Source organism: Lepidochelys olivacea (assembly GCF_965140295.1).
Source record: "Lepidochelys olivacea isolate rLepOli2 genome assembly, chromosome: 10".
NCBI classification, from domain to species: Eukaryota; Metazoa; Chordata; order Testudines; family Cheloniidae; genus Lepidochelys; species Lepidochelys olivacea.
Genome location: NC_140420.1, coordinates 12,707,291 through 12,731,514, shown reverse-complemented (window position 1 = coordinate 12,731,514; position 24,224 = coordinate 12,707,291). Strand labels below are relative to the sequence as shown.

General features: G+C 48.7%; 1 protein-coding gene across 5 annotated transcripts in view; it reads left to right on the top strand.

The window, feature by feature from the left end:
• The first annotated feature begins 18,568 nt into the window (after nucleotides 1-18,568).
• The window catches only part of ELFN1 (extracellular leucine rich repeat and fibronectin type III domain containing 1), a 175,706-nt gene continuing 170,050 nt past the window's right edge, over nucleotides 18,569-24,224 (top strand). For 2 of the 5 annotated variants that reach the window (XM_084641539.1, XM_084641544.1), the window contains exon 1: nucleotides 19,518-19,892. The gene's annotated coding sequence lies outside the window, so the exon portion shown is untranslated. Of the gene's footprint in view, nucleotides 19,202-19,509; nucleotides 19,893-20,559; nucleotides 20,578-24,224 lie in introns of those variants that run through there. The other 3 variants (XM_084641540.1, XR_014713353.1, XM_084641542.1) reach the window with 3 other exon arrangements.

Sequence of the window (24,224 nt, the reverse complement as noted above, 5' to 3'; positions counted from 1 at the left end):
CCCACTTAGCACAGCCCTACCTCTGGACCAGTGAGCAAGGACTCCTGAGAGCAGGAGTTCAATGGAGAGAGGTGCTTTTCCTCTCCTCTACCATGGATTGCTTTTCTGCTTGATATCCCACCATCTTTAGCTCCATCTGCCTGAAGTTTTCCAGAAAGTGCCAGTAGAGGGAGCCTGCTTTCTTGCTACCTACATTGGAAAGGTGCCTATGAAGCATTGACAGGACTGGCCAGAGGCAGCATGCCAGCGCTCTCCAGTGTCTGTGTGCTAGAGGCTAGTTCCTGACTAATGCACACAAGGGCCTCAGATGCGTTAACCCCTCTCTCTTTTTTTAATCTTTACCGGTTACCTCTAATGACACAGTGTAACTCAGTCTTGACCCGAAGCAGGATCTGTTGCTCTAGTCCAAGCAGCTCTGCCCGTGTATCTCAGTTCTGGCCTGCGACACCCTGTGCTAGTCCCCTGCTGGGGTCCCCACACTGCTTTATGAATGCACTGTAATCCTGTTTACAGCCGCCCTTACCATTTCAGTACTCTGTGTGTGTGTGTGTGTAAAACAGAAATACCCAGTCATGCAAAACTGGGCCAAATTACCTTTGTGGTTTTTCTGCTGTAACAATTATCCACTAAGAATGAAGCCAAACTCATCTCACTTGTGTGTGGGGATGGAAGGAAGGGATAAGCAACATTCTGAGTATGAATGGTGGAAGCTAGAGGTGATGAGGGACCAAAGCCTTTCGGGACACACTTAGCACAAGCCTCATTTCTGTAGTGTCTTGGTGCCTAGTCCAGAGATGGAGCGGTAGTAATGCCTGCAACAGACAGGCTGAACCTATAGCCAAGGCTCTTCTCGGTAGCTGAGGCGCCAGAGCATTAGTTCAATCTTCTGCCCTTCGCTCTGAGGTAAAGAAGGTGCTTTGGTTTAAAAGGTCCGTGCAGAGCCCAGAATCTTTCCTTCCCACTATTCATTTCCTTCGGGTTTGAAAAATGAAAGGGATCCATGTTTCTGTTGGAAAATGTGACCCTGCTCCTGCTCCTCTGAAGAGGCAAAGAGAGGCAGAAACCTCCTACCCATCCATCCTGGAGTGACCCAGTGAGGGGAGGGAAACATCCAGCTCTGTGGGCCTCATTCTCTGTACACTCACACCAAAGCCACAGCAGTGACCTCAGAGGAGTTACTCCCATGTAAACAGGTTGTGAAAGTGCAATCTGGCCCTGAGTCAGTCATCTGGAGATGAGTTCCTTGTAACTCAGTGGCAGTCTCTCCTTTATCTGGCTTGTATCTTTTCTCTCTCATGCCTTTCCTTTGTGTCTCCTATTTTCCGTCTCCTCCTCCCTCCATCCTCCTCTTTCTACATACCAGATTAAACTGACCTGAACTTTCATACTGTAAACCTCAATTAACATCAGTATTTTGAGATATGACCCCCCGCCCACCATCATCCCCCACCCTCTGTAGGTCATTATACTACCTTCTCATGGGGGTAATTTCCTCCTTCGCTTTGCGATCCAATGGGCTATGCCACCTCTAACATCTGTAGCAGCTCAGAGGATGAATACCTAATGAGGACTCGAAGCTGGTCCTGTGCTAGAGAACAAACACTGTGGACAGATGGTCGATCATTACCCATTTTTATTAATTACTGCCTCTATAGTCTTTGATTTGGTCCATATGGGAGGTTCTCCTCATCCAAGCAGCAGTTTCAGATATTCGGTGGGGGAGAAATCCTTCTCTTAATTAAGCTGAATGTCCTGTTCCTTCTAGTCTGCTTTGAGGCCTAAAGATTGTTTTCTTTAAATTAACTTTCTCTGAAGAAGAAAAAAGGAAAAAAATGTTTTATCCAGCTGTGATCCAAGTAAACAGCCTTTCTACTCCATCTTTCCATTTAATTGTAACTTCCGGAAGATCTGCCCAAATAAATCTGACGTTTTAGTTTCTGCTTTAAATGACAGGTGGCTGGGCAGGAAGCTATCCCTTGGAGGGAATGCTAGGCCATTGAGACTTACTGGGACAAACTGAATTTCAATGGAGTTGTGACAATTTGTGCCAGCTACGGATCTTCCCCCTTGTTTTTCCAAAAACCGAGACAGGACAGGACAGGACCAAACCCTGGATCCAAACGTCTCTGACATTGAGGACATTTGGATCCTGAGCTAACCTTTGTGCCCATCTCTATCACTCACGCATGCATGCTTCCAAGGCTGGGGCCATGGGAGCTTGGAGAAGCCGGCCGGAGGATTTGAGAGCACCCCCTCCTAGTGTAGAACAAATAAAATGTAATTACTTTGCCACATTTGTGGGAGAGCCGGATCATTTTCATTCACCACCTCCCAACATTCTAATTATGGCACGTAGTTCAGTGCAAGTGCAATAGCAGGGCATGATAGTCTCCCACTTGGTTCAGACCAGTTGTGAGTCATTACATTTCCCTTTGATTTTTGTTGGAGGGACATTTTTTTCCCCCCTCAGCGTCACTTCCCTGCTCATCTCCATCTCACACAAGCCAGGAAATGTATTTTCGATGTATTAATTAAAATGTCTTTGCAGCAGAACATCTGCACTCAGAGCGATAGATCACCGAGTTGTGTGCGTGTTGTGGGCTTCCAGATAACTCATTGCTTTGCATAATTTATTCTTGCCAACACAGCAATAATTTTCATAGCCTGTGATCCTCAAGTATGTGATTATAAATCAGAGGTTTGACTCCATGTGACCTAAATGCTGAATTATATAAAGATAATTCATTTAGCAACGCAGGAAATCTGAATCTTGCTCACCTCTAGTCGAGTGGGTTAGGAGGTCTGCCATCAGGCATTTTGTTTTGTTAAATCCCATTTTGTGTGAGCAATGGGTCTTTTCAGGTATCTGTGACTGGTATTCACTTAGTGGGTAGATGCTCTCTGCCAATGATCATATTCAATTCCCTTATAGTATGGCTTGTAGCTGGCTAGTTTGAAAGATAAATAGGACATGAAATACAGAATTTCCAGTCAATAAAAGGAAACCTCAGAGGCTTTTTATATCTTGCTTCTGTCATACTTTGTTGGTGTTGTAGCTGCAGACCATTTGACAGCTGATCATAAACCTTTTGTTTGTTCTTCTAAGAGAATTAAATTAAGAACATTTAATTTGATTCCAAATAGATTTCCCTACATGATGAGCAATGTAGATCCGTTATTGGCAGCTACACCAAAATTGGATCACTTTAGAGGTCTCTCAGCCTATGGATTAAAACTGATTCTGTTCCCTATCCCCTTCATCTTTTTCTCACCACGAGCCAATTACATACTCTCCATCAAGCAGTAGTGACTCATGGGGCCTGATTATGTACATTAATGCACCTGAATTGCCTTCAGTGGAATTACTTCTGACTTGACGCTGCTGAGAGTGGAGAATCAGGCCCATAGTTCTGTGAAAGAATTGCTGCGCTACTGAAGGTTTTTAGACTACCATCCCTGGAAACTGAAGTCTTCAATTTATCACCAGAGCAGGTACACAAGCGTTCCCCATAATGCCTTGCTAACTTGTCTCACACCTTACCCTGAGGGACTACCTCCAAAGGTGAGAGTAACTGCCTCTATGGGCTATTCAGTCATTGGCTCCTCTACTAGATAATAAAACTGGAATCCATAACCTGTTGGATTTCTTTTACGAGATCTGAGACCAGCCATGCCCCAGATGGAAAGATGCTGTATTCTTTGCTGGGTGTGTTTGAAATGTGTCCCACTTCCTCCTTCAGGCAGAGGGGATACCCCCTTAAAGGCATTGGATTTGAGTGAGATAATGAGACAGTAGCTCGCTGTCTCTGTGAGGTCTGACGCAGTAGTGCTTTTGCCTTCCAGCCAAGGAACAGTTCTGTCCTACCCCTTCCAGGTAACAGAGTCATCTGATGAACCTTCGGTGGGATCCTGCCTTTCTATCCAGGGCTCGTCTCCAAACATCCCCCAGGATCTATGCATCCCCCAGGATCTGGTCATTCCATCTAGCAGGGGTTCATCCTGCTGGCAAGCTAGCTCAGCCTCTGGGCTTCAATCAAGCTTCCCTCCCATCAAGAGAAGCTGAGCTCTACTCTCCTCCCTGGTCATGCCTGGACGAGTTCTCCTCCTTTTAACTCCCCTCTCCATGCCTGACCTTTGCTGCAGGTTAGTGGGGCAGGACCAACTGGGTCCATGTCCTCTCATTAACCCTCTCGTTACCAGTGTGGGACCTATCTGCCCCACCATAGGCAGTATCTAGCATGAACCACTTGTCCTTTTCTTCCAGACTGCAAGTGTTCCAGGTATTTCTCTTGTGTCTTGCTCCCGGCCAACAGGCTGAGATGCCTCAAGTTAGGACACTGGTGTGTCTTAAAGGTGGTTGCTCCCAGTGATCTGATGAAGTAAATAAACTGTGGCACAGAGAAAGGGGTGTGGATTCCCAGGAGGCTAATAATTATGACAGCAGCCCCAGCTTTGTCTAGGTTAGACCATATCAAGAGAGCACAGACTGTGAATTAACAAGAGTCTGTTCTTGGCTTGAAGATCAATTTTACTGGTTTGGCTGGAGGAACCTCATCCACCAATTATCACTCTGGCTCCAGCTATTTATGGTCACCAAGGTTTAAAAGATAAATTTGGCTGTATGGGGATCCTTCCTTAACCCACAGCTCACAAATGTTACCAAATGTTTACAGGCCTATAAATACCTCGGACAGATAGATTAGGCAATACAAATCAGTGCTTCCCAATGTCCCACAGTATTGGCAGTTCCACCTATACTGCACTTGGCCTGCTGGTGGGACTCCCATTTATGTCAATAGGAATATTTCATGCAGATCCAGGGTAGAAAACAACCATTTTATAGCATGATAGTTCTATTGCCCTGTTGATGATTCTTGCCCCATTATCCCCCTGGAAGGTAAAATGGGTTTAGCCATCCTCATCAACAATCCTGAGTCTTAGTTACCAAAAGTAATGGTTTCTGAGTGATTTCCCCCTTCCCTTTTTCCTCTTCCCATAGCTTTCCCTGCACTCCTGTCCTCATTTGGGCACCTAAATCAGGTTTTTGAATTGAGGATACAGAATTCCTCCAAGCCCCCTATGATCTGAGCAATATTCTGCAAGGGTCTAATTGCAATGGTAGATGAAGGCTCCTCCAATGCTAATAGTGACTCCGCTTCTAGTGACTGATGTACCAGTCTAAGCAGATAAGCTGCTGTTTTTGTTTGGTTGGTTTGTTGCTCTTGCCGGTTTGCTTTGGTTATACGGTATTAGATGAACTCAGCAGATGTAGCCAATTTTCTCAACAACAAAGAATGAGTCTGTATCAACTCTCTTTTATTGGAATTAGCTGGATGTGTTTGCTCTCGACAGTGGCACATTGTACCACATTGTACTGCAAGGGTTTGAACACCGTCAATGAAAAGAAAATGACCAAAGAGACGCACTCAGAGGCCTAGTGCTTTGTTTTTGTGTTGGTGTTACTCCCGGGACTCTTATTTAAAAGCTGCAGTCAGATTGGCTTAAGTACAATTGAAAAGATTAATGTTCTGGAGGTTGCCACTCCATGGTGCTTGGGGGGGAAATGGCCTGTCTTGTGGATAAAGGTCAATCCAGATTTCCTGCTAACCCTTCTGGGTGTATTAATGATTAGACTATTTCTCTAGTCAATGTTAAAATAAGAGCTGGGCCTGAACCAAATCCCTTACTGCGAAGTTTGGGGTGTTGGAAATCTGAATTCCTGTCTGAAGCATGGGCCCATCTCCAGTTATGATCTGTACTCTGCTCATGTTGTTTACTGCTGTCGCAGTCTCCTGCTTTGCAGACTCAAAAGGCCTGAGTTTTTCCAAACATCAGAGCATCATAAACCCAAGGCTGTGGGCCAAAGTCTGCTAGCAATTGCACACCCAATTTGTGTGCAGATTTGCAGCACTGTGTGCACAAATGGACATTAGATGTCCAGTTGTCCATTTGCAAACACAAATACCCAACTTGCATGAACAATTGTGGTAATCAGTCATGAAAACTGAGTGTGTCATTGCATGTGCATTTTTCCACGTGGCTCTTAGCTTTCAGATGCTTTGAAAATCAAGTCTAAAGACCCCACTGGGGCTTATCTTCCAGGAGTTGGCATCTCTGGTGTGTTTTATTAGCTGTATAGTTACATGGCCTTAGTTGGTATTGTGCTACTTTATTTTGTATGGAGACAAACCCAGAGACAGTTTAATTCATGAACACTCACTCAAAGGTGTCCTTTCATTTACTGCTTTTATAATCAGCAATCTATAAATGCTCAGTGCACCCAAGGGGATTGCTAGGTCTGAAAAGTTTGCATATGTAGTGGAATAACTGTTCCTATTGCCAATGTGCATCAGCTGGCTTGTTTTTTCCCGATCTCAAAGAAATACCATTTTAGCTGGGGGCCTTTTCTTTGTCCTTTCACTCTCCCCGAAGCAGTTCACGTATTTATTGAACTGAGTATAATAATTATCCTTGGGGAGATGTTGCTTTGAACCCAGAGTTGGGAAGCAGCGCCTTAATTCTAAACCCAGTTCTTACACGATTCCCTCTGTGGCTTTGTGCAAGTCATTTAAACATTCCATGCCTCCATTTTTCCCTTCTGTGAATGGGGCTAATAACACATACAGGAGTACTGATTTACAGATTGCTGAGGATTCATCAGTGAGTGTTTACAAAGGCCTTTTGAAGATGAAAAATACTACATAGGTGCAAAGTAATTCTATTCTTATTATACATTGCGTTTATATAGCCCCTTTCTTCCAAGGATCTCTAAGCATTTTACTAACATGAATTCATGCAGGTACATATCATTATTCTAGCATACCATATATGAGTAAAGTGAGCCCAGAAAGTTGTAATTTACCTATGGTCATACAATGAGGGTAGCCAAGCATGGAACCCAGGAGTCCTGAGTTAAGAACCTAGCAGTTCTAGTAATTCAGCATCCTTGGAATAGTCACCTGTGGCAGGGTGGGCTCGGTCCAGAGGCTCTCTGCTGGAGGCCTCGTGGCCCTGCACCACCCTGTCCCAGAATAGAGCAGTGAGAAGTCCTCCAGACAGCCTAGAGTGGCTGCAGAGGAGCGGCCAATCAGAGGGGCTGATGGAGCAGCCAATACAGGGCCAGACGGGCCCCATATAAGACAAGCAGCAGAGCAGAGAAGTTTAGTTGCTGTGTAGAGCTTGAGGAGCAAAGACTAGGTGACTGGCTGGAAAAGGAGCAGTACCATGGACAGCTCACTCCGGACAGGACTGAAGCCCAGGGAAGGTTGCTGAAAACTGGGTGTCTGGCTGGTGGGAAGAGCAGCAGAAGCCCAGGGGGACTAAGTATAGAACCTGGCCAGGCCAGTGAGGGTTCTGAGATGGGTCACGTTGGTCTGGCTGAAGACTGAGCCCAGGCAGGCCTGCTGAAACACCATGAGCTGCAGGTACTGAGATGGGCCCTATCTGGGTGGTTGAAGAAGGCAGTGCCTCTGGAAGAAATCTTAGAGCTACAGCCCCATATCATGGATGAGATAAGAACTTGGACTGTATACCCTGGAAGGGGGGACAGGGTATGTGGCTTGGCCAGGGGGCTGAGTCGCTGAAGACCCACCAAAAGAACCATCAACCAGGGGGAGGGGTGTTTGTGAGAGGTGGGTGCCACCCTGGTATCAAAACTAAAACCAAAAGCAGGCTCACAACTGACAAAGGGGGCTGCCTGTGAGAGGTGGATGCCACAACTGAAAAAGACTGTGATTGCAGGTATATCTGCCAGAGAAAAGGGGAGACAGGTGAGAGGTGGATGCTGACCCTGTTACATCACCCCAGAGAAGCAGTGTTAAAGCCCTTTGCTTGGGGCTTTTAACTCTACACTGGTCTAGATACTAGAAAAGTCTCATAAGGGACAATCCTGCAGGGAGAGGGAGCCAATGACCTAGCAGATCTTGTCCAGCTCCAGCTTTTGCAAGGCTGTGCCAACAGCATCAACTCAGGTCTGTGGCAGGTTTGTAGAGTTGGGCTGATCTGGGTGGGCTCAGTGGGAATGGGTTCAGAGGGAATAGTTCACAGACCTATTGGTAAAGCAAAGGGTGGGATGCTTTTAGCCCCCACCCCCCAATGTATTTTAAAAAGAATACTAACCCTCCATGTCTGGTATCTATTTTCCTGAAAGGTCTTGACTCTACCTGAAGATAATGAAATTCCTAGGGACTGAGAGGAAGGCACCTAGGATAGATGCTGATAAGGTCCATTCCAACACCTGCTATAACCCCCACTCCACCCCAGCCTACCGCACTGCTATACCTGCCATCCAGCCTTGCACGCAGTTTTCCCCCAAACCTGCATGGGGCCAGTGTCTCTGCTATTCCCCTCCCTCCGGCTTCCCTGCCAGTGTCTTAAGTCTTTACGATGGTAACAAGTCTCTCTCTCTGTATGCCTTTGACAGTGCTTGCCAATTGCCAATGTCAAAAGCCCCTCTGCTATACAAGAAGCACTAACATGTTAACTAATTCCATTCTTTCCTTTAATTCAGCTGTTAAAATGCATCTTCAGCACTGGGTGGTATTTCTGAGCTTTATAGAGTCTCCTTGTAGCATGGATAGGGTGAGATGATTGTCTAACCTTGCCAACAGGCATTCCATTCCGTAACCGTGATTAGACTGACGCTGATACAGGTTGGAATTCAAGGTTGTGTAGCGCTCCCTAAAGAAGAGCTGGGTAACGGTGAGCCAGGGGAGAGAGGAAACCTCTGAACATTCCCCTGTTAGGTGTTGATGGGTACTGCCTCCTACTGGGACCTCCCTTCTGTGTTAACGCTTGTTTTGTCATACCTCTCAAGCATCCGCGCTTACCCTCCTCTCACTCCAGTCTCCCAGGGCTGGGCAATTCATTCAGCTGAAGGTTTGGGATGGTGATAGGGTCTGCCATGCTGTCTGCTGCATCAGTCAGGAAAGCTATAGCATTGCTGACTGACAAAGGCCAGGGGGAGGAACTGAGACCTGCATATGGGGAAGGTAATTTTCAAACTCCGGTTCCTGAACTGGACATTCAAATGCTACCTTGGCATAAGCAAGAGGTGTTTTCCGCCAAGCTGCCCATTTGGCATAGGAATGCAGGATTTGGCTGTCCTGTGAAGGCGCCCAAGTTGAAAGTGTTATCACCACCTGCCACGCTTCTACAAATGATTTCTTGAGAATATGCTCCATTTTGGACCGCACACATTAACTAGAACAGTTACCGGCACAGGTAGCCCATACATTCAGGTCATTCAAGTCCAGGGAGGAGATAAGTGGTCTTGTCAGAAGCTATTGATGCAGATTTGGGGCCAGTTTTCATCAGGCCCAATCGATGCTTAGACTTGCTCAGAAAATGGGGGGGGGGGGAGAGACAGATAATTATTTAGCGCGCTCACACTCTTTTACTATGAAGCTTTTAGTAAAGCAGATATTCTCCAAACAATAGTCTCTGGAAAACGCCAGCCACCCTGGTACACTGAGCATGCATAGTTCTTTCTAGGACTGCCTGACTTCCATTCTACCAGCCAGGTTAACATGACAGACAACAAATACTCGGGAGGTTAGGATTCATCCCTCACTGTCAGAACGACACTTGTCCTCCAGCTGTATCCTTGGAGGTGACATTTAAGGCTGACGTTGACTGTTCACAAATCTTTCCATTTCACATTAGACTTTTATGAAAATACACAGAGAAGCCAAGACAAGGTGGTGAAACTGCAGAGAAGAGCTTGAATTTGCATTGCAGAATTTCCCCAAAGGAGCCAGTTGCTTGTATCCTATAGTCTGTCTATCCTCGTCTATTGTGTAGTGCCTCTCTTGTAATGTATGCAAACTGTCTTCCTTGTAACAACTTGCTATGAGCTAATATTCTTAACTAGAGTATGATAGTGTAACTGGGTGGGTGGGAGGAGGGAGAGTGCATGTTTAAGGGGGATTTGAGGGTTGTAGTAGTGTGGGGTATAGCTCTGGAAGCAGGAATGTGTGGGAGGCCATATGGAGGTTGTCACTGGAGAAAGGCTTTGTAGGAGCAGTCAATGTTTGTCTCAGTTTGAGGCTGCTTGGGGGACAAGACTTTAGGGGCAGGTGGTTGTTGGTGGGAAATGTGATCCTATGCTGGAGGTCAGCACCATGTAGACGTAAGGTGGGACAGGGTACCAGGTGTAGTTGTGGATTTATTTAGAACTGGGTATAGGAAGAAATGAGGGTCTGTGTGAGACTGAGCGTGTGGGACTAGGGATTGGAAAGTGTGTATATGGCAGGGTGTCAGTACATACCTTAGGCCCTGTCTCCTGAGAAGGCAGTGATGGCCAATTGGTTGCATTTATCCTTTAAGCTGTGACCATTATCTAAAAGAACCTGAAGAAAGATTGTTTTTTTTTCCTGGTTTTGTAGCCATGTCTGCAATAGGAAGGCAGCTATTAGGACCAATAAGAAACTTGGTTACAGTATTCACTCAAGGCCCAAGTTCTAATCCCAGCTGAGCTACTGACTCATTGTTTGGCCTCAGGCAAGTCATGGGACCGCCTTGTGCGTTAGCCAACCCAGCTGAAAAATTGGGTAGAGAGCAAGAAATTGACTGCAAACCACATGCTGTGTCTGAGCTAAACATCCTGGATAAAGAGATGGCAAAGCCAACTTTCATGGGAAGTTATAGGGTAATTCCTCCTTTTTTTTTAAACAAATAATTATTACAAGAACATGCCCAAGCCAACTCCATGAAGAGAGCCTTATCTCACAGGATGGCTCCAGCTACCACTATATAACTTCTGTGCAATCTTTCTACACAATATTGCACAATATTACACTGTATTAGTAAGGGGGTGTGTGTGTAACTGCTCAGTATCTTTCTATGCAATACTTCACTGTCTTACTGGCTATTATTCTGACTGCACAAAGGCCCATTGAAATTCATGGTGTAAGTCACCTATTTGTTTCCTTTGAGCTTTGTAGGATTGTTCTATGCAGCTTTATGCATATCGTTTTTACTATGCAAAGTGAGGGTAACGGCTTTACCTGCTTTCTTTTAAAGCCCTGAGAGCCCCGTAGGCTGATATTTTGATTATTTGTTCTAAGGTTTGGGAAGGGGGGAATCTGAGCTCCTAAGAAATTTATGATTTGATGCTGTGTAAATAAAAAAGCCCTTTCCACAAAGAATGTGGTTCTTGTCTGGCAGTCTTCCAGCCAGGATTCTGCCTGCTACAATGGGTGACAACTGAATAGCAAAGGGACTTTATTATGCAACACAGTCCGGGTTTTATGGTGAAAGCACAGGACAGGGGATCCCATTGGTGACACTGGGTTGCTGCAGGACATCTAGGACTAAACTTTCAAAAGTGGCCACAACATTTGGGAGCCTCCATGTTTGTGTCCCCAATTTGAGACCCCTGGGGTCTAATTTTCAGAGGTGGAGCTCAGGACAAGTTATAGGTACTCAGCAGTATGTCCTCAACACCTCAGACAAACAGGTCCTAGGTGTCTCAGACCGGGCACCCAAAATCAGTGGCCACTTTTGAAAATGTCGGACTTAAATCTCACCATGCCTCAGTTTCCCCAGCTGTCAAATGGGGCCCTGATATTATTCCTGTTTCCTGATTGGTTGATTTGCAGTCCATCACAAGTTACCAGGCTGGTTTGTTAACATTGCATCCAAATAGACAATTTGAAATTTGTGCCATGATGATTAGCTACAGAACACATTTTGAATTGAACTGTTGCTTGTAACATTCACAGTTTGAGAGGTTTGGCAAACCAAAATTATTCACTGAAGGAATTTGTGAATAATTCTGAGCAACAAATACATTCAAGAACTTTGCATTCTCTTCACAGATAATTTTCAAACAGGAGAAAAGGTAAAATTCATTGATTGAATTATTCACTCAGCTACTTGTTTGATGGTCCTCAGGTGGAGGGTTCTATACTGTCTGTAATATTAACATGTTTAGGCCCATAATGTAATGCATTATGTAACTCTTGTGTGCCCTAGACTCTCAAATCTTTTTTTAATTCATTATTCTGTTACTCAAAATTTTAGAAAAAACCCCAAATTTGAAAGTGTGGTTCCTGTTGTATATGATCACAGTTCTTTGCCATTGTAGAGCAGTAGTGGGTTTATCAGCTAACACACTCCCACCCTCAGGCCTCATAAAATGTCCCCTGAAACCAATGGAAGCTGTAGCATTGATTTCAATGGGTATGGGATAAATCCCCCCCAGAACAATTCTGACAGTGGAGATGACATAATGGACAACTCTTTTGCCAAAATCTGAAGTAAGGCAACAGTGCCATGTTGGCTTGGGCCCGATGGCACTCGGCACCTTCCAACTGAACAAACCAAATCAAGCCTTTGACATTTTATTTCCAAACTTCAGAGTGAATTGCAAACAATGGAAGGGAGGGGAATGGGCTAGCTCAGGGCACTGGTAAGAGTCTTCCACCTCTAGAACCTGGGTTGGTAGTTACGGACAGTTTTTACCATCTGGCTGCTCAGTGCCCTAGGTGCAGTACGTTTAGTAGTTTCAATCCAATTTCTAGTGAACCAGTGTCCATACAACTGGATACTTTAGTGCTTCAGAGTAGACACCACCTCACCCAATGGGAGGGGTTCTTCCATCTCTGTAGTATCCCATTGACCTAGCTTCCGCCTCTTGTCAGCGCTAGGTTGAAAGAAGAATTCTTCCTACACTGAGGCCAGGTCGGCACAGATCCGTCTCTCCAGGGTGTGGCTTTTTCACACCCCTGAGAGATGTAGCTATGCCCCATGTAGACCAGCGCTGAGCTGCTCTTGCTGGCAGTCTCAGGATGTCTACACTAGAGCAGCACAGCTGTAGCATAGACACTGGAGCATGACGAAAGGGGTTCTTCTGGGATGAACTAAATCCACCTCTCCAAGAGGTTGTAGCTAGATCGACCGAAGAATTCTTCGGTCAACCTAGTGCTGTTCACGCTGGGTCTTAAGTTGGCTTACCTGTTTCTCAGGGGTGTGGATTTTTCACACCCCTTAGTGACACAGCTAGGTTGATGTAAGTTTTCGGTATAGACCAGACCTCTGCTATCAGACCAAGAGAATGGGCCTAGGGCTGGTCTACACTGAAAATGTATATCTGCAGAGCTACATCTCTCATGGGGTGTGAAAAATCCACACCCTCTGAGAGACACAGCTATGCCAGCCTAACCCCTGGTGTAGACAGTGCAAGGTTGATGGATGAAGTCTTCCATTGACCTGCCTCTCAGGAAGGTAGATGGACTACAGATGGGAGGCCCACTCCAATGGCTGAGTGTCTATACTGAAGTGCTACAATGCTGTAGCTGTTCCACTGTACGATTTTAAGTGTAGCTATATCTGTAGACTGAATCATCCTCTAACCATCCTTCCAGGTCATGGTTGGGCACATTGGCAGGCCAGTGTGCTAAAGCATTCCCTGTCTTTGCCCATGGTGTGCTTAAACAGAGAGGCTCAGTTGCCACACCTGGCCTCTTTCACTAGCACCAAACTGACTTTTAAAAAAGTTTTTGAAGACACAATGGAAAATAAAATCAAAACCAATTATAATCTATACAAATGCATCCAGGCTGCCAAGTTTCCAGCAGATGTGATTTGCCATGGTGCGATATTAGCACACTGAAAAATTGGAGTAATGATGTGCGGAAATATTTATCATCACAAAGACTGAGCATCTTGCAATACAGCTTTCTGAAATATAGTCTTTGTGCAAACATGGTAATTCTTTCCCCCAGCAGAGAGAGTGGCTCTTTTTGGAACATTTTAAAAATACAGTAGGGCTCTAGTCCACTTAGACTAAAAGCCTGTAAAATGTCATCTTTTGTTTTCCAATTAAGCTGATGATTTTAAGATAGAGCCTAAAACTCTCTCTCTCTCTCACACACACACACACACACACACATCTCTAACGTTTGGGAGGGAAAACCCATCTTTCTGATGTTGCGTAACTCCCCTCCTCTTTTTGGTGTGTTGCTCATTCACTCTTTCCACTGAAAAGCGTGTTTCTATTCCCAGTTTTTCTTAGAAGGAAGTAACTGGTGGAGATTCAAGATTCAAGGCCAGATCTTCAGCTGGTGTAAATAAACACAACTCCATCCGCGTCCATCACTGGAAGTCTGTCAATTTACAACAGCTGAGGATCTAGCCCACTGTATTTTTATTTGCTCTGGAGCTGGTTTAGACTATTATGTCACAAGCCACGTTTTCCATTTTTTATTGAAAGCACATTGTCAAGATATTTTATTATATGTACACACACACACACACACACACAATCAGTAGTTATATGCATTAGCCTCTTGAAACTAAAATCTGCATCAAGGCCAATTTGACTTTCCTCTGCTGGGACCCTATAATGGTTTGCTATTGTAATGGGTCCCACTCGTGCTGCCTTTTTACATTTATTATTTTAAATTACTTGAAGCATTTGCTTCTGGGGGAAAACTCTTCTGTAATGGAGTGTGAGGTTCACCCAACTTCAAGGTGTGCAGCTATTCTGCTGGTTTACATTGGTAGCCAGACTAGGTTAGTTCCAGTTTGAGAGTATAAGATGTAAGAAATACAAATGTCCCCTTTTTAGTCTTGTCTATGTCAACTTTTAACTATTTTAATTTTTCTTTGAGCACAGAGGTTTTTATTATCATGGTAGTGCCTTGATCCCAGCTAATCTGGATCGGGGGCTGGGAGGGGCCACTGTGTTAGGTGCAGCATAACCACAGGGTAATAGACAGTCTCTGCCCTGAAGAGCTTACAATCTAAACAGCCAAGACAAACAAAGGATGGGAAAAGAAACAGAAGCACAGAGAGGTGCCCAAGGTCACATTACAGATCAATTGTATTATTCTACCCAATTTATTATCCAACCCACTTTGCACAGTTAAACAAGCCGCTGACTAGCCACTGTTCATCATGTACATCTTTTGCCAATTACTTTATCCAGTCTCACGTGGACCAATTGATGTGCAGAGGACAGCATGAGAGGTGTGACAAATAGCTCTCTCAGTGCTACTCCACCTGCAAATAATCAGCTGAAACAGAAAATGTTTTATTAATCACTTTCTATTGGTTATTGCTTGATAAATTAGGTTAGGACTCTTTAGAACCTGCTGTGGCAACAGTGTATCCAGCTTTTTCTGACCCCTGATATCTTCATTGTACCATCCTCTCCTCCCCTCCATGAGTGTAAATAGATCAGTCATCTGAACCAGACTATATCTTATTTTACTTCCTGTCTTTAATAATAATATCAATGTCTGATTTAGATCTTACTAAAGATAGGGCTCGAGGCTGCACAGTAGTCAGTTCCTGGTGGATGAATGCATTTGGAGCAGCTTATTCAGAAGTCCCTATTTTTTCCCCCCTTCATTTATCTTGGTTTGTAACGATGTTGTTCTACCAATAGGCCCTGTCCCTACACCTGCCACCCTAGCAGCACTTACAAATGATGTCCTTGTAAAATGTTTTCATTTATCTAGGGGAACATGGGATGGGTTTTTCAAAAATGCCTAAAGGGGAATAAAACCTTGAAAGCAAATGGGAGCGAGGTACAAACCTGACCTCTTGAAAATTCCACCCCTAACAAACTGACCCCAGGGATAAATAGGGTGGATGATAAACACTGACCTTGGTTGAAACTCCCCAGCCCACCTACTTCTTCTTAGGGCCGAGAGAAAAGATGGGCCTTGCAGCCTGTTGATCTCCAGCATAGCAATAGAGCAATACTTGTGCTTACAGTCACCTCCCAGGGGCAGCCTCCTGTGGGGTTTCATGGATCTCCCATTTTAAGGGCCTGATCCTGCCTTCCCTTACTCACCTGAGTAGTCCCAGAAGCAGCACTGGTGTGTTATGCCACCCACTAATGCTGCTGGCAAGGAAGCTGCTGTACCAAACTAGGCTTTGATTAGCTGACACTATATCACAGTGAGAAGGGGAGACCAACAGAGGAAGATGCCAGAGAAAAAGTGCTGAATGGGGGAGTGTGCATGGTGCAGTGAAAACATTACTACACATAATTCACATAATACTGTATCCAGAGGTAGGATCTGACTCAAAGGAGGCCTGGAGCCACAGACCTCTCTGTTTAAGAGCAGGCAAAGCAAGAGAGGCACAGGAGAGTGCTAAACTGGCTGGCTAAAAACCGCATGGGTATGTGTGCGCTTCCTTAGAACATAGAGCCCAGAATGCAGGGATCCACATCTCCATCTACCCTTTTCTGTTCCCCCTTCCCCACCCAGTCTTCTATCCCCCAGTCTTCTATTCCACCAGTGTGCACACAGAAACCTGGAATGCCTTAAAGACTGAGTCGTGAACTTGACTCAGAAAGGTTAGGTGGTGAACAGTGGCTTGTGTGGCCATCTTTTGATGGCCAGTCCAGGGGGAATCCCAATGACAGCCACTATTAACAGGTTTCACTCTACTTTGTTTAACTCTCTTCTCCCCCCGCTACCCAGTCCCTGACCAAGGCATTTATCGAATGCTTCAGAGATCTATGGATCCAAGCAAAAGGCCCAAAATAGCTCACCTGCTTATGTTGCCTGGAAGAAAGGTTATGGGCAAGTTACTTAGGGGCTGGATCCATCACCCATTGAGTTGACTGGGGGGTTTCTATTGGCTTAACTGGGGAAAAGGAAGAACCCTGAACTCCTCTGGGCCTTGTTTTCTTCCCTCTGTAAAATGAGGCTAGCAGATTAATGGTGGGGCCAACCGATTTGTAAATTACTTTCAGGCCTCTGGATGAACAGTGTTAGGCAGCATGATCCCATGGGTATGAGCGGAGTTCTACTCTTGTCTCTACCATTGACATGCCATGAGACCTTGGACAAGTCACTTAACCTCTGTCGTCCTCCCCCACCCCCACCAAAAGGGTGGTAATTATAGCTCTGTAAAATGCTTGGAACTGAAAAGGGGCATATAAAGGCAGCTCTGTACAATGCTCTGTACAAAGGTAGCTCTGTACAATGCTCAGCCCAGAAGGCCCCTGGCCCTGCAGGTGCTGCTGCAATACAAACAGTAATAATTAATGATATTCCTCTCGTAGTTTCAGGAACACATGAATTAGACAGAAGAAACACCAAAGCCCAACGATTTCAAATAACAATACAAGGAGAAGGCTTCCAAGAGGGCCAGAAGGTCAAGCCAGGGCCCCGGAGCAGAGACGTCCTCTCAAGTAGAATAGCGCAGGGTGCATCTTGCTGGACCAATGGTTCTCAACCTGTGGCCTGTGGGCCACTTGTGACCCAATCAGCACAGAGCTGTGGCCCGTGTGACATCTTCAGGGCTCTACAGGTAGTATTGGATGTGGCCCCCATAACACATTGTGAGCCACACGGCACCCACGATGGTAAATCAGTTGAGAACCTGGACAGTCCATTTCATTTGCTTCCCTTTGTTTGGATGCTGCTTTTAGAAGCCTGTGTTTTTTAACTTGACTAAGTGAAAAGCCAGGTTGCCAGCTGTCATTTGGAGAAGCGCCACCATCTCGCTTGTTCCCAGGCTGTCTCCCAGCTTTATTACATTTTGCTTCATTTCTTGGCTGTATTATTATTATTATTATTGAGCCGAAAGAAAGAAACGCCCAGCTCTTCACTATCTCGCCTACCTCTTTGCACCCCGCACCCTTCCAGGCGGCCAGGGCCAATGCTGCAGCATGCCTGACTCAAAGCCTTGTGTGGCAAATGCGTTGAGCGTTTCTGATGTGTTTGGAAGCCCCTCTGCGATAGACACAAGTTCTCCAGCTCATTAATTTCCAGAAATGAGAGGAGTAATGGAGGGGAAAGCTGCTCTTTTACTCCTAGACAAGCCAAGAGCCCCTTTCAATGGGAGATGCATTTTCTCTCAGCTAAAGGTGTATCGATTTATTTGTTTCTCACCACAAGTAAGTCTCGAGGAACGTGTCTGATCCGCGGCGCTGGGGTGAATTATTCTTGGGATCTTGGCTAATCCCGGCTTTATTTCGGCCATTGGTTGTTAAAGAGGCCCCTTGTCACTTCACCACACGGAGAAGAGGGAAGGGGGCCCATTCGCCTTGGATTTCCTTGGGGGGCGGCGGCGCAGGAGGGGGGGGAGACAGAAAGCAGGGAGCGCTGGGAGAGGCCAAGAGCTTCATCAGCAGCGATCTGCCCCGAGCTGGAAAAGCTGCTCTCGGTGCCCAACACGGGGTGAAGCGCGTGGGACAGAAGCAGGCAGTGAAAGGAAGGGGGCTCCCGGGGGGAGCAGCAGGTGCTGCAGTCAAAGCTGCTCGGGATTTTCCCCTCCTGGGGTGAGAGGGCCTGATGGGATTTGCGGTTTAACAAGAAACTCCATCCTCACCTGGGGTGGGGAGATGTGCTTACCTCCCCACCCCTCCCCCGCCCTAGGAGTTACTAGAGACACGGGGGCTGGGGATCAAGCACCCTGTTACTGCTCCACCTCTTGGCCCGTCCCCGGGCATCCCAGCTCTTCCCTTTCCCAAGCAGAGCATTGCCAGCCGCGCTAGCCTCCAATCCAGCGCGGGGACAAGTCACCCCCCGCCCCGGGCTTGCTGTGGGCTACGCGGGTCCCTCCGGGCTTTGCAGCGGGCTGGGCAACATCCCTGCCGTGTCACTTACTCCCCCGGCTCCGTGTGCGGCGAAACTTCCGCCCGCACGCTGGGGACGGGAGAGCCCAGCCCCGCAGAGCATCCCCCCGCCGGGGCTGGGTTATGCCAGCAGCGCGTTTCCAAGGAGAGTTCTCTGGAGGGACCCGGGGTGGCGCTGGGACTCCGGAGAGGGGCCGCTCCCAGCCCTGCTAGCGCAAGGCTCTAGACTTACCTAGCCACGGCTGCCCCTTCCTAACACCCAGCCCACGCTTTGCCGGGCCAGATCCACCCCCAGCGCCGCGCCCCCGGCGAATCCCCAGCGGCGTGAGGCTGGTGATCCCTTTCCTCTCCCTCCGGCTCATCCCCTTCTCTCCAGGACAATTAACGGACAGCTGCTTCAGCCTCGCATCTCTTCCAGACTGCGCCGGCCGGAGGAGTGGGGTGCATCGCTAATTACCCCGGAACCGGCCGGCTAGCGAGCCTAGCCAGGTTGAGAGCGGAAAGGAAACAGCGGCCCGAAAAAGTTATCCGGAAAGTTTGCAGGGAGCCCAGAGCCTGAGGACCGCGTCTGCGCCTCTCCCAAGCCCGGCCCGATGTTAATCTCCCTCCCTCCGAAAGTGGGATATTTACGACAGCGAGCGAGCGAGATGCAAGGTAAGGCCTCGGGAGGAATCCAAACCCAACCTGCCTGCCAGCCTCTCCCTGGGCCCTAGAAGTTTAGGGCTGGGGACTGGGGTAGGGGGCTTTGCCAGCGGGGAGCTCTTCCCTCCCTTCCCATTTATAGACAGTCTTGGCCAAACAATCTGATAAGAAGCGTTGATGCTTCAACTTAACCTAACGCTCCATTGGATCAACCCGCGCCTTGTGCTGAAGTTACACACCCCCTTCCCCCCCCCAGCCCCCGCCCCGCTCCCAGCCCCTCCCCCCACTCGGACTCCTACATTAAACCTTTGATCACGCTCGGCAAGAATGTGTTATTACCTAGGCGCGGGGCATCGCCGCTGCTGGATGGCCCCTCTCCAGCCCCAGACCCCTTTGGAATAGATTTAAATAAAAACCCCCAACAGCGGAGCCCAGCGCTTTCAACCGAGGCTCGCCTGGCATGAATCCCGTTGCATTTCCTGGATCTTGGAGGTTCCTTGCTTGACGCAGTGAGGAGCTGCAGCCTTCTCTGTTCTCAGGCCGAGTCCAGCCCTGGGATTTGTCTGTTTGAAATTTGCCGTCTGGAGTGTGGGAGCCGCCGGCGCGGGGGGGGTGTGGATCGGCCGGAGAACGTGTCCCCCCAGGGCGGAGATCAAGGACCATCCGGCCCGGCCGAGGGACCTCTCCCCCATGTCACAGGCAGGTAAGTGAGCCGACCTGGGTGGGATTGCGAGGGAGGGGAGCGGGGCCAGCAGCCGGCGCCTTGTCCCTGGCTTCCCTTCCCGTCCAGCCCCTGCCGCAGTACCGGGGGCAGCGGGCGCTCCCTCGCCTTCCCCCGGCGGCTCCGGGATCGGCTGGCGAAAGGGGCCGCTCCGTAGGGCGGTGCGCCGGGAGCAGCCAGCCCCGGTGCCCGCCCACCAACTCCGCGCTCCCTTGGCAGCTCGACCCCTTTCGTAGCCAGCGCTGCCTCCTTCCCCCGCTGTCCCCCCGCCCCATCCCGCGGCAGATGTTGCCGGAGATAAGCCCTGTCTCCCGGGCGAGCGCTCCGCCTGCCGGGCCAGCCTGAGCTGCTCCTGCGCCCTGGGAGAGGCGCCGGCCCCCTCCCGAGCTGGCCCCTCTTTGCCGGCAGGGCCGCTGCAAACGCCCGGTGCAGCCCGCGGGTGGCCACACGGGCTCGCCCAACTTTCCGAAGGCCGGCCCGGCTGGCGGGGCCAGCTGCGCGCTGACCTCGGCTTGCCCTCCGCTCGCTCCCCACCCAGGAGTCCCCGGGGCTCGGGGGCGCCCCTGGCGGCTACCTGAGTCCTGGGTCCGGGCAGGTTTCAGCACCGGCGGCCGGCGGACAGCTCCCAGCGCCTCTACCCCGGAGCGTCTCAGCAGCGCCACGCACGGTACCCCTGCGCCCTGGCAGAAGCCACGAGCCGCAGCCCCGGGCAGAGGGGATCGCCCCCCTCGCCAGCAGCTAACAGGGCCCCCCAGTTCCGGAGGCCGTGGAGTATAAAGAACTGGGTATAAATCCGCTGCCTGCAGCTCTCCTCTTGCTCCCACACCCCCAGCTCCGAGGCTGTCCCCGCTCCGCCTAGCTCCTAGCCGGAGTTAGGTTTCTCCCTCCCCTCGGTGAAGCCAATGGTTCCGCCTGCGTCTCCCTGCACTTTAGTCAGCCTTAAAGCAGCTCCCTGAGGCCTCGCCCCTAGGAAGGTTAATGCAACTGTTGCCTTCAGCAAGGTCTGGTGATCCGGAGCTAAGTGCGATCCGGCGCCCGGTGCTGGCAGGGGGGAGTTGTAGCCCTTTGGAGGGGGAAGCTCGCAAGGCTTCGCAGGGCTCACTGTCTGCCGGCAGAGAAGGGAAGAGTTTTGCAACCCTGGCTAAAGTGTGTGTGTGTGTGTGTGTGAGCGCGCTGGGGGGGGGGGCGGGTGGATAATAGCGATATGCCCAAATGTTGCTTAACAGCCGCTTGAAATCTTCCTGACAGGTTAACTTGTGCTCAGATAAAGCTGTTTACTGATCGCTTTGGAACTTGTCGAAAATGACTAATGACCTGACGGTTACTATTCCTGAGAGAATGCAACTCGGCGCTTGTTAGTCCCGCAGATCCGGAGGGCTTTGCTTGGGTTTTCACATTCGGCTTTCTCGGCGTGTTTGCGTGTGCGTGTTTTATCAATAGATTTCTTTAAATCACACGTTGCTAATTTGCTTCTGAGTTGGCGGCGCTCTGCTCTAACTCGCCACGTGTCCTCTTTAAAACGAATTCTATTTTTGCAGCCAAAAACGTGCCACACATATAGTTTTACTTAAACGAACAAGCACGGGGAGGTGTGTGTGTGGGGGGGGGGGGACGACAACGAGGAACTCTCTCACAAATGTGGGCTTGGATTTTAATCTCCTCTTATCCCCGGTCCAACAATATGTGACTCTAATTGAAATGAGGACTGCAGAGGGTTCTAACCTTGTTAAAGAAAAACGTTACTATTAAACCTAAATGCTCGTCTCTTCTTGGCATCTCGTCCTCTCTCCCCCCAAAGATGCCCCTGGATTGGCTAAGTTTTAAAATAATACTAAAAGCCAGGCTTGGACAGATGGACAGTCCATCTCTTTGATTAGTCTCCAGTGGGTTTTCTCCTCTATTAGATTGTGTGGCTTCAGGTTGTAAAAGAGATGCCGTTGCTATCCGATGAATGCATTGCGGCTTTAATTATAATGACAGATGTTGCTGCAAAGTTCCATCTCGGTAACAGAATTAATGATAAACACAGAGGGCCAAGTAGCTTGCCAATCAGGGAGCTCATTGTTAAGCCGGAACCAGAGTTGCCAAATAATTTTCAGGATGCATTTTAATGAAGTCAGGCCAGTCCCCCCTTAGCCCAGTGCCCAGAACCCACCTCAGCGTGAACTGGATCTTTAGACTGCCCCCCCACACACACACACACCCTCTCTTAGTCTGGGCTCTAGGAGAATACTGGACAGGCGATGCACACGGATGGACCCTTGAAATCTCTTCCAGTCTATTTAAAATCTGTTGCTTTACAGCTTGATAGCCCCAGAGTTGCTGTACTTGATGCAATAAACGAGTCATGTCGGTCCTGCTCTGGGTTTATTTAAAGCGTGTGTTTCCTTGTGTGCGGTGAAGGCCGTCGGTCCCTGGTCGGCCTCGCTGCTCCTGGGAGCTGTGGGGAGAGATCGCTGGTACTGTTACTCTCCTTCACACTCGGTTTCACTGGAACAACACCCAGTCTTCACTTCGGGGCTGCCTTCGGTTTAATAACGCCTTCAATCCTCGGCAGAAATAGAACCGGCTGACTCGCAGGTTGCTGTTTTCCTCCCTCTGGAAATGTCAGCTTCTCTGCGAACAACTTGCCACCTGCTCCCGCGAGGCGCAGGGAAGCGACGTCTATGCACGGATTCAAATCCAGCCCTTTCACGTAGAAACCCTCTCCCCAGCCCGCATCCAGTTCACTCCCGCCCTGGCCGGGGCTGTATCCCCGGCTGCTCCAGCTCCTGTGGCTGGGCCATTTCGCAGCTGATGGGGCAGTTACGGTCCTTCTGGCCGCTCCGCGTCCCCCTTCTCCGGAAGGAATCGCTGGGAGAGCCGCATTCGCTGCTGTCCACAGTCCTTGCTGGCTGCGCGCGTCGCTTACCCCTTCCCCGGCCCTGCCTTCTCCTTCCAGCCTGATTATCAGCCGGCCTCGCGTTAACCAAACTTTGCATGCGCTCCCTTTGCGCTCTCCCCAGGGGCAGAGCCCCGCAGCAGCGCTCCGGGCGACTAACTTTACCGGTCTGGCTAAATAACCGGACGGCTCCTGTCTCCGGCGCCCTGGGTGCTGCCGGGGGGGCTCCTTGGGGCCGAAGTGTTTGTTACGTGCGCCCTGTTGAACTGGTGTGTCACACTCGGGAGTAGGACTCGGGAGTTAATGACAAAGAATCATGAACTTCTCCCGTTCCGAAACGCAGTTCGGCAGCGCGCTGCGCGCTGATCCCCTCTGGCTCCGCTGCGACGCCGAGCTGTCAGCGTAGCTGCGACCACTGACCTTCCAAACTACGCCACTGCCCCTTACCGCCTCCTATTAGCCTGGGCTTTCTCCCCGGGCCTACAACACACCCAATTCCACCTGCGAGAGAATCTCTCTCTTCCAAAACCGTCGCTCCGTGGCAGGGAGCTTTGGATTTGGAGTGTCAAAGATGATCCAGTCTGTTCTTTCTCTTGCAATGTGAGACTTTTCAAATTGCCAGAGGTTTCCCTCCCTTTCTCAGAGCCTTGGGCCCCCTCTCACCAATCAGCCTGACCCAAAGTTTTTAAAGCCTATCAGTCACGCCCAGTTCCCTAAAGACCCGAGCCCAAGCTCTGGCATACAGTGATGTCACTGAACACACAGACTTTTCGGTTGTGGTGATGTCACTGAATACACCGGTTCTGCTGTTGTAGTCACTTTCCTAGGAGGGTTAGACAGCATCCAGATCTGGGTCCCCATCTCCTTCCATCGTCCATCTCTCTCCAGCTCGGCTTGGTATTTTGCTCCTGATTAAACTCCGTATCAATTACTCGCTCTCATTCGAGTTCTGAGGGCATCACTCCTGCATTAGCCACACGGGCTCAATCGCTTTTCCTAATGTATCTTCGAGAAGCATGCGAGCCCCCAGCCCAGGGGCTCAGCTGTGTTACTCCCAGCTGGACGGCTTTCCTTCTCTTGACTTCCACGCATAAAAGGGTGCTTTTGTCAGGTTTTCAATTTTTGCTATCAACAGGCTTGCTCAGCGGGGAGAAGGTATAAACAACAACTCAGATGACAGTGACCTTTTAACTCACTCTCCATTAGAGTCCACTTTACTTGCCCTTTCTGTAATTACGGTCCTCGAGATTCAAGCAGAAGGCACCTTCTCTCCGCACCAGGGCCAACCTCCTTCTGTTAGTTTGATGCATTTCATTGCCAGTTTGCACTGTATTAAACATTTAGAAGTTTGCCTGGTGAATAAAGAGATCATTAATATAAATTGATTCCAGTGTTTCAAAGAGGGTGCCACCGTATATACAAATGACATCTAT